The 8266-nt window shown below is 54.4% G+C and overlaps 1 pseudogene; it reads right to left on the bottom strand.

The window, feature by feature from the left end:
• Positions 1 to 1091: 1091 nt before the first annotated feature.
• LOC144175506 (uncharacterized) lies at positions 1092 to 7391 on the bottom strand (annotated as a pseudogene).
• Positions 7392 to 8266: the final 875 nt, after the last annotated feature.

Here is an 8266-nt window from a genome sequence, read left to right as displayed (position 1 = left end):
TGTGGAGAACAGCGTAGACTTATGCTTGCGCTTGTCGGACATCCCACGGAGAGAAAGAACAATTTTTTTAGATCGCCTGAAGATCGCTTTAGACGTTCTTCAGCTTGGAGGGCTTGTCGTCGCCGCGACGCGGCCTGAACGTCGTCCCGGCCGGCCCCCGACGTCGCTGCCTCTGTAGGGCCGCCGAGACCTGCTGGACGGCCTGGAGTTGAATGTTGTAGTCGTATGTCCACGTCACTGCTAGCTGCGGCGGGATCGTCGTCATCCTGTCTGCCTTTCTCGTGTAAATGCTACACTCCCACAGGATGTGAGCGAGCGTGGCTCGCTCCTTCGCGCACAGTCTACACACGTCACTTTCGTGCACCATTGGGCATATGTGTTTCACGAGCACCGGGGTTATCACGGAGCCCGTCTGCAACTTTCTGTATAGCACTGCCTCTTCCCGAGTAAGCCTCGGGTGAGGCGGTGGCATCAACCTTCTGTTGAGTTTGTACCACTTCACATCGTCGTTGTAACTGGTCATGGTGTCCTTGGTATCGTCGTCGTCGTTGCCCGCGACCACGTCGTCGTAGTCGGCCTGGCTAGTCGTAGTCGTCACGCGACTGGCACGTCCTCGCGCGACGGCGTTGGTTGTGGTTCGCGTTCCCCCCCTGGCCCGCCACGGTTTTACCCATGTGGGCCGGGAACAACTTTGTCACCCCACCACCACTGCTGCCGTTGGCTTCAGCCTTGCGCAAGATGCACGCGGCCTCACTGCACACACTGTTCTTGGCAAAGTTCCGCACCGCCGCCCTGGAGTCGCGCAGCACCATCGTGCAGCCGGGATCGGCGATGCCCGGAGCCACGGCCAACTTCTTCGCCTGGTGCGGCTTCCCGACACGGATGCTCACCGCCGTCTTCGTGTTGCCCGTCTTCGCCTCTATCACCACGGCCGTGTAGGCTTCTCTCTGGTCTTGGTGCTTCGTCGCGACCAGGTACGCGGCACCGCTGTCGTTGGCGTGCAGGTCCACCAGGGCATTGGCTCTTGCCAGTCGCCGTTCTCTGTTGTGTTCGGGGTTCATGTTCCGAGGTATCAGGCACACGGTGATCCGTCATCCCGCCCCTTCGGGTAGCGGTTCCCTGCTCGTCGTATTGCTCTCCTTGGGCACCAGGCCCAGCTGCCGTAGTATGTGTCGTCCCGTTCTGGTTCCTGATAGTCTCTCGAGCTGCGCCACTCGCTGAGCTTCTCCAATTTCATCCAGAGTGCTGTGCACGCCCAGGGCCGCGATTGTGTCCGTGCTCGTGGTCTTCAGGAGCCCGAACGCCGTCTTATAGGCCTTATGTATGATTTCGTCGATCCTTGCGCGTTCGCTCGGCCGCCAGTTGTGAAAGGCGGCCAGGTACGTTATGTGGTTATTGACGAAGGACAGAACGAGCCTCGTGAGGTTTTCTTCCTTCATCCCTGCTTTTCTGTTCCAGACCCTTCTCACGAGGCGCATCGCCAAGTCTGCTTTCGTCGCTAGCCTGGTGACCGTCGCGCCGTTGACGCGATTCTTCTCGATTACCATTCCGAGCACTCCGATATTGTCGGCCTCTGGAATGACTGGCCCGCCTTCCGTGCGCACGGTGATCTTGGATCTAGCGTGGTCGTTGCCTTCGTCGTATATTCCCTTTCTACCCGCATTTTTCGGCGGCAGCACCAGTAGTTCCGACTTAGACGGGGAACAGACTAGCCCTGAACCTTTCACTTGTTCTTCTATGGCGTTGACCGCTTCTTGCAGCGTTGTTTCTATGGGACTGTTGCTTCCCCCTATGACCCACAGCGTGACGTCATCGGAGTAGATGGTGTGGCGGACACCCGTCACCCGCTCCAGCCGATTGGCCACGCTGATCATGATGACGTTGAACACCAGCGGGGATGTGACCGAGCCTTGCAGCGTACCGACGCTGCCGAGCCTCTTCTCCGGTAGTTGGAGGTCACCGCACAGTTCTAGGTCGTGCCGTCCGTTAGAAAGGACTTTTCCAGCGCACGATGTAAGCGAGATCGTCGGCGGTTCTCTGTGCCGGGTGGCTTGCCTGGTTTCGGGATTAGAATCGTTGTGGCCGTCTTCGACTGTTTGGGAAGGTGGCCGGCTCTCCAGCACTTGTTGAAGTATTTCGTGAGGGCTTCCACAGCCGTGTCGTTGAGGTTGCTGAGCGCCTTGTTGGTAACCCTGTGGGGGCCGGCGGCGAATCTTCTATTGAGATTCTGCAGGGCGTCGCGGACTTCTCACGTCGCCATGTCTCTGTCTAGCGTTTCGTTTTCTTTACCTCGGTACCCCGGGTGATTCTCCTTCAGGGTGGTAGGCAGGTACTTGGCGTCCACTCACTTCTTTACCTTGTCTTATCCCATTTCCTGGACGCCCCTGTGGAGTATTATGACGAGGTTGTTGTGGTACGTTTCCTTGGTCTTGGTTTCGTCGAGGTGATGCCGTAGCATATTTCACGTCTTACCCGTGTGCATTTGACCACCGGCTTCGTTGCAGGCCTGATTATATTGCTGGGCGCACAACACCCTGCAGTGCTTCTCTATCTGTTTGTTGAATGGGTGATCTTTCGCATTCGTCTGTTGATGCGTTGTTTCAGCCAGCGCTTTTCAGAGACTTTTTGGCTTCCAGGAGATGGGCCATTCGGCTATCCATCCTGTCTATGTTGTCGTCCGTCTCGATTTCCGTGGTTGCCTCCTCTTCGTTGCGACGTCCGTCCACTTGTCTATGTCTTCCATGTCGGGTTGCTCGTCGGGCAGTGCCCTTCGGAACGCGTCCCAGTCCGTGATGTTATGCTTTCTCTTGCCGTAATTTCCGTTGCCCGAGAGTGGCACCGTGACCTCAACGACTAAGTGGTCGCTGCCGAGGTCTTCCCCCGTGTTGCGCCACAGCGCTTCTCTCGTGCATGCCGCGCCGATCTTGCCGCGCATGCCGCTCCCGTTCTGGTGGGGAACGCCGGGTCCGTCACGAGGTGCAGCCCCACGTCCGTCGCGTCTGGGATTAGTTCACTTCCTTTGACCGTCGTCTTGACGTAGCCCCACTCTGGCTCGGAGAGTTGAAGTCTCCGCAGACCACGAGCATGTTGCTTCCAGTGATTCTGCTTGCCTTGTGAAGAAGTGCCCGAAACCTCTGCCCGTTGTGGGCAGGGTTGCTGTAGACGTTAACCACGAAAGTGCTCTCATTTCTTTTCTTCCCGATATCACTTCCACGGCGCAGTGTTGGACTGTGCTGTTGGTCACCAGGTCGTGTTCGACGAAGGTAATGCCCTTGCGGATGAAGGTGCAGACGCCTCTGCCCTTTTGTCCTCTGCTTTTCGCCGTCGCCTCTTTCCCGCTCGATGGGCCCGCGTGTTCGCGGTAACCAGGGAGCTTCGGCGGTTCTTTGCAGTGCGTTTCTTGGATTAGTATGACGTCTGGCTTTCTTGCTAGTTGCAATAGGTGCTGTTGTAGTATCACTTCCTTCCTTAGGAAACCGTTGCAGTTCCAGTGGCAGACCAGGAGGCCCTTTATTGGCACTGTGAGGGGGGGGGGCTGCTGCTGCTGCTGCTGCTGCTGCGGTGGCTGTTGCTGTCGTACTGCTGGTTGTCCCATCCATATTTGTTGCAGTTTGGCAATGATCTGGGTTTCCAATCCTTGAATCTGTTCTTGTACTTGAGCTTGCATTTTCGTGAAGGCGTTTTGCAGTCCCTGGACCGCTTGCTCGAGTGCGGTGAGGCGCTCGTAGGTAACCTGGGCCGTTTGTTCGAGTGCCGTGAGGCGCTCGTTGGTGACTTTGGCGTTTGCCTCTACCCGGTCCATCCGTTCCTCCAGTTTGTCCAATCTCGCGTTAATTCTGCTTTCCTTGGCTCCGTCGACAGCCCGTCTCTTGGGGTTCGGTTCCGACGTTCGGGCCGCCCTGGGGTCGCTTCCAGGCTCTGGTTCGTCCTCGGTCATTACTTCTTGTCTCCTTTCTTGTGCCGGCTGTGGTTAAGGTTGCGGTGGTTGCTGTTGCGGTGTCGGCGGTGGTGGTTGGTACTGCTGCTGCTGTTGCTGCTGCTGGTACTGCTGCATCGAGATTAATATCGCAAGCCTCTCGTTGATTTCCTTGATGGTCGCGTCCTGCTCGACTATTTTCTGCTTTACGATTTCGTTCTCGGCTCGTAAGGCCGTAATTACGTCGTCTTCTTCATGGGTCTTGGGCTTGGCCTGCTGTTGTTGCTGGTATTGCTGCCTCATCGTGGGCACCATCCTGACCGCGTCGGCCCAGGCAACACGTTCCTTTGGCTGCGACAGCGTTTGTTTACGGCGGCTGGCGCTCCTGCTGCGTCTGGCGCTGCCGCTTTAGTTCCTGCGTCAGCTGCTGCTTCGCTGCCTCGATTCTCGTCTCTAGAATAACGGTGGGAAACTCACCGGGTCCGGTAAACGCGGTTGCCGTTGCTGCGATGTAGCTTCGATCTTGCGTTCCGACTGCCGCATCGGGACCACGTACGGCTTCTTATACATATTCTTCCATTCCCTCTCGACCGTCGCGTGTTGCCCTCCACAGAGCTTGCAGTGGGGCTTGCACTCCCGCTTCTTGTCGGCGCCGGGATTCCCGGCACCGCAAGCAATACACACTCTAGTGTTGGGGTACGGGCACACCTAGCTCCTGTGCCCTACCTTTCCGCACTGCGTACACACTTCGAAGTGCTTGCGGTAGAGCCCGCAGCGCACCAACATGGAGCCGTACGTGACGTACTTGGTACCTTCTGTCCCACGAATAGGACTATCAGCGTCGTCATGATTCCGATCCTGTGCGCCTCCACGGCCAGCGGGTTCTACGGGTTAACGATGTTCTCGTTGATCTCCGCCGGGGTGTCCTCTATTGTGATGCCGCCGATAACCCCCTTCACCGTGCCCTCGGCGCCGTTCGGTAGTCCATGACCTCGAACGTAGAGCCCCCGACCAATAGGGCCTTGATCTTGGAGTACATTGCGGCTCGCCGTTCGTCCCGCGTGCTGACCACGATGATGTTCTGCGCCGCGTTCGTGCAAATGGTGTCTTTCTTGGCTTCCTCCCTCGTTATTCCCGCCGCCCTTATGACGACCGACATGATGATCGAGGCCTCCGTTCTCGCCACGTTGAGGCCGCCGCGCGGCATCGTAACGATCTTGATGTCCTCATTCGGCATAGCCGCCGGCATGCGTGTTCCTTCGTAATCGACCCGGCCACACGCTCGGCGAAGGTAGCCCTATCTCTCGGTCTAGACTGACGGTCAACGGCTACGTTGAGCTCGCCGAGCCGCTCACCTGGCGTGGTGATCTTCTTTATTCTCTTGCTGGTAGCCGTCCAGCCTGCGGTATCTTCGGGTGTAGGTTCATGTCCTTGGACTTCAATACATGTTCTTCCTCCGTAATTGGTGACGTACATCGCCGGCGCCGTGTTTTCTCCGGAGGCATGCTCATGACCATCATCGCGGTAGCCGCCACCATCTTGGTCGTACTCGTCGGTTAGACCTAGCGGCCGTGCCAGGCGCCCCCGGGGCCGTAATCGTGGTAGGCCTAGCGCTAGACTTAGCTGCACGCCCGCACCGTGCTACTCTCAATGTGCGAAAGTTTGGTAAAATTACGTACCCCTTGTGCGAAACTGGTATCGGTCGATGCCCCGTACCTTCACGGACACTTTAGTACCAATTACACCGTGGTAACTGATGATTGCGCCCGATTAATTGGAATAATTACGGGAGCCGTGGTGAGACACGTTCACTCACTTCGGCGAACGCAGAGCCCTCCACCAGTAACGAAAAGTTTTTTTCATCATGTGTGGACACATTTTGGTTGAACCGTGTGTACCCCGCACTGCTGTCTGCATCTTTTTTTTAAATAGTGTTAGCAGATAGATTGATTGAAACTTCATTGATTGGAAGCTGAAGCTTTAATTTTCTATATGTTCGTTGCATATCATTGAATACCCTGGCCAATTTATTAGCCACGTGTAGAAAACAATTATTTTAGCAGGCCATATGTTCAATATATTTTCCAACTGATGACAATCTCTTGGCTACGAAATCGTATTGCGGCAGCATGAAATGGCTCATCCAGATAAACCCAGCATTTCTGACGCCTGCACAGATAAGGAGAGAGAGAGAAACATCTCTATTTGTCCTTTTATAAAGGCTTCCGCGTCGCTGGGGGGAGCTGCTCTTACCAGTCGCCCCCAAGGACTGCATCATTGTGTTGGGGGAGGGCCTCCCAGTGCTCCTCTTCTGTCAATCTTAATGAGGAGGTGGTCAAGTGTCTGAATAAGGACGGGTACCGGAAAATGCTTTTCGTGCGCCTGCGACGGACGAGTTTGAGCTGTTTCTGTTGATGTGTAGCCGTGGAGATCTGCGTAAAATTTGTAGCGGCGAAACGACACCTCAATTTATTTTGTCTGTGGGCGCGGTTAGGCAGGTGTATTTTGAATTCAGCAATTTTTTTTACTTGAAATGCGGCTGTAAACGCGTATATCGGGTAGTGCTGACGAGAACCACGTTTACAAACTTTCTAATCGCTTGTAGAAGTTTTTCAAATTCAGAAAGCCGTTGTTACCATAACCGCCCAACAGAGCGTACTGCTCATTCGTCTGTCGCCAGAAACGCTAGTAAATAAAGCAACAGAGCGAATGCTGTTCAAAGTATGTCATTGGCGAATCTGCGGTAAAAACTAAAGTTTAGGCAATCCTGGTATGACGCCGAAGAAGGCGAAACATGGCCGCCTTATAGCCAAACGTCAGAAAATATAAAATACGGTAATAAGAAGCTCATCGAAAAATATATATACAGTCGAGCCCGCTTATAACATACCTCAGCGTCACGCGGCCTCCGTTCGTTATATTCCGAAGTTCGTAGTAAATTGACCATAGTAACAAAAATGTCAAAACACAATTTATTTTTTCGCCAAACAAGTCCTTGATGGCTGTTTGTTTCTGCAGTGCCGAGTTTATTAGGGTGGTCTCCAGTTTATTTAAGGCGTCCGCGTGATCTTCTCCGAGGCCCTTGGCGTAAACAAGTTGTTTAAGGTCCTGCTATGTAGCCTGTTGAAACAGGCGCGCTTATAGGCGGAGTCTCAGAAGTTTCGTCGTCGTTCGCGTCCGATTCGTCCGCATTGCTGCATTAGCGATTAATATTAACGATTCCTCCGCACTTCATAAACGATACCCTCGTCAGTGCGCGGTTCCGCAGTGTCAGCATCTTCATTGGCACAAACGAAATCGTCCCCGCCGAGGTCATGGCCACCATGTCGGAGTCGATGTCTCGCTGCCAGAAGTCACCGCCGGACTGACCATCGGAAGCATCAGGCTTGGCTTCCGGTTGTGTGTCGACAAAGCCAGTCTTGGGGAAACAATTCCGCACGCAAGTGGCTGTCACCTCATACCAGGCAGCCTTCATTATCTTTACATTTGAATACAGCGAACCTCGAAGCGGCAAGTGTGCTGCCGGGCGGTCAACAGCTATATGACCATGCGCTCCACAAGGCGGAGCTTTTACGATGCCTTAAAGGCACGCATTATTCCCAAATCAAAGGGCTGCGCTTTCGAAGTGGTACTGGATGACAGGCCGTCATTTAAGTTTGCATGTGGCGCGCAGAGCAGTTATCCATCCCGAGCAGCACGCGCCTGCCTTGCCTCTGCATGTCATGGTCTAACTTGCTCAGCCACCGCAAATAAATCGCGCATCATCCAAGCCTTACCATTGTGCCTGTAGCGCATGGGCACATAGCTCCTAAATCAACGTGGCTTTTTCGACTTTCTGTTGACGAAGGGCACGCGGCTGTCACTGCCATCCATGTTAGTGCACACAAGAGCTGTGACGCGCACTTTGCTATGCTTCCCGCCAGGGCATGTGTCGTCTTTCATAGCGTGCGTTTTATCCAGCAACATCTGGTAATATAACACAGTTTCTTCTGTGTTGTAGACTCGATACTCCGCATAGCTTCAAATAAATTCGTTTTTTTCAAGCCATCCTGCAACATATTGATCACTTGCAGATGCCTCCTCATGGACAATCAACTTTAAAAAATGCCGTGCCGCACCTTGAAGCGATGTGGCCAGCCATTGCCTGGGTAGAAGTCGGGAAAATCTCGTTTTGCCCGTTTTTCCGCGAGGAGGTTCGGGAAAGCGACCTGGGCCGGCAGAGCTGGGCAGAGGCCGTCATTTTAACCCACATCGAAGTGCCGGCCGTTCCATGTAACCGATCGGCAGAGGTCAAAGACGTTCGTTTACGTGGGATTTTATGGCATTGAAATAACGTATATTTTGACGGTC

The sequence above is a fragment of the Haemaphysalis longicornis genome, unplaced genomic scaffold (assembly GCF_048455015.1).
Source record: "Haemaphysalis longicornis isolate Haplotype H1 unplaced genomic scaffold, Haemaphysalis longicornis Haplotype H1 scaffold_3, whole genome shotgun sequence".
NCBI lineage: Eukaryota > Metazoa > Arthropoda > Arachnida > Ixodida > Ixodidae > Haemaphysalis > Haemaphysalis longicornis.
This window is presented reverse-complemented; position numbering and strand designations above follow the sequence as displayed.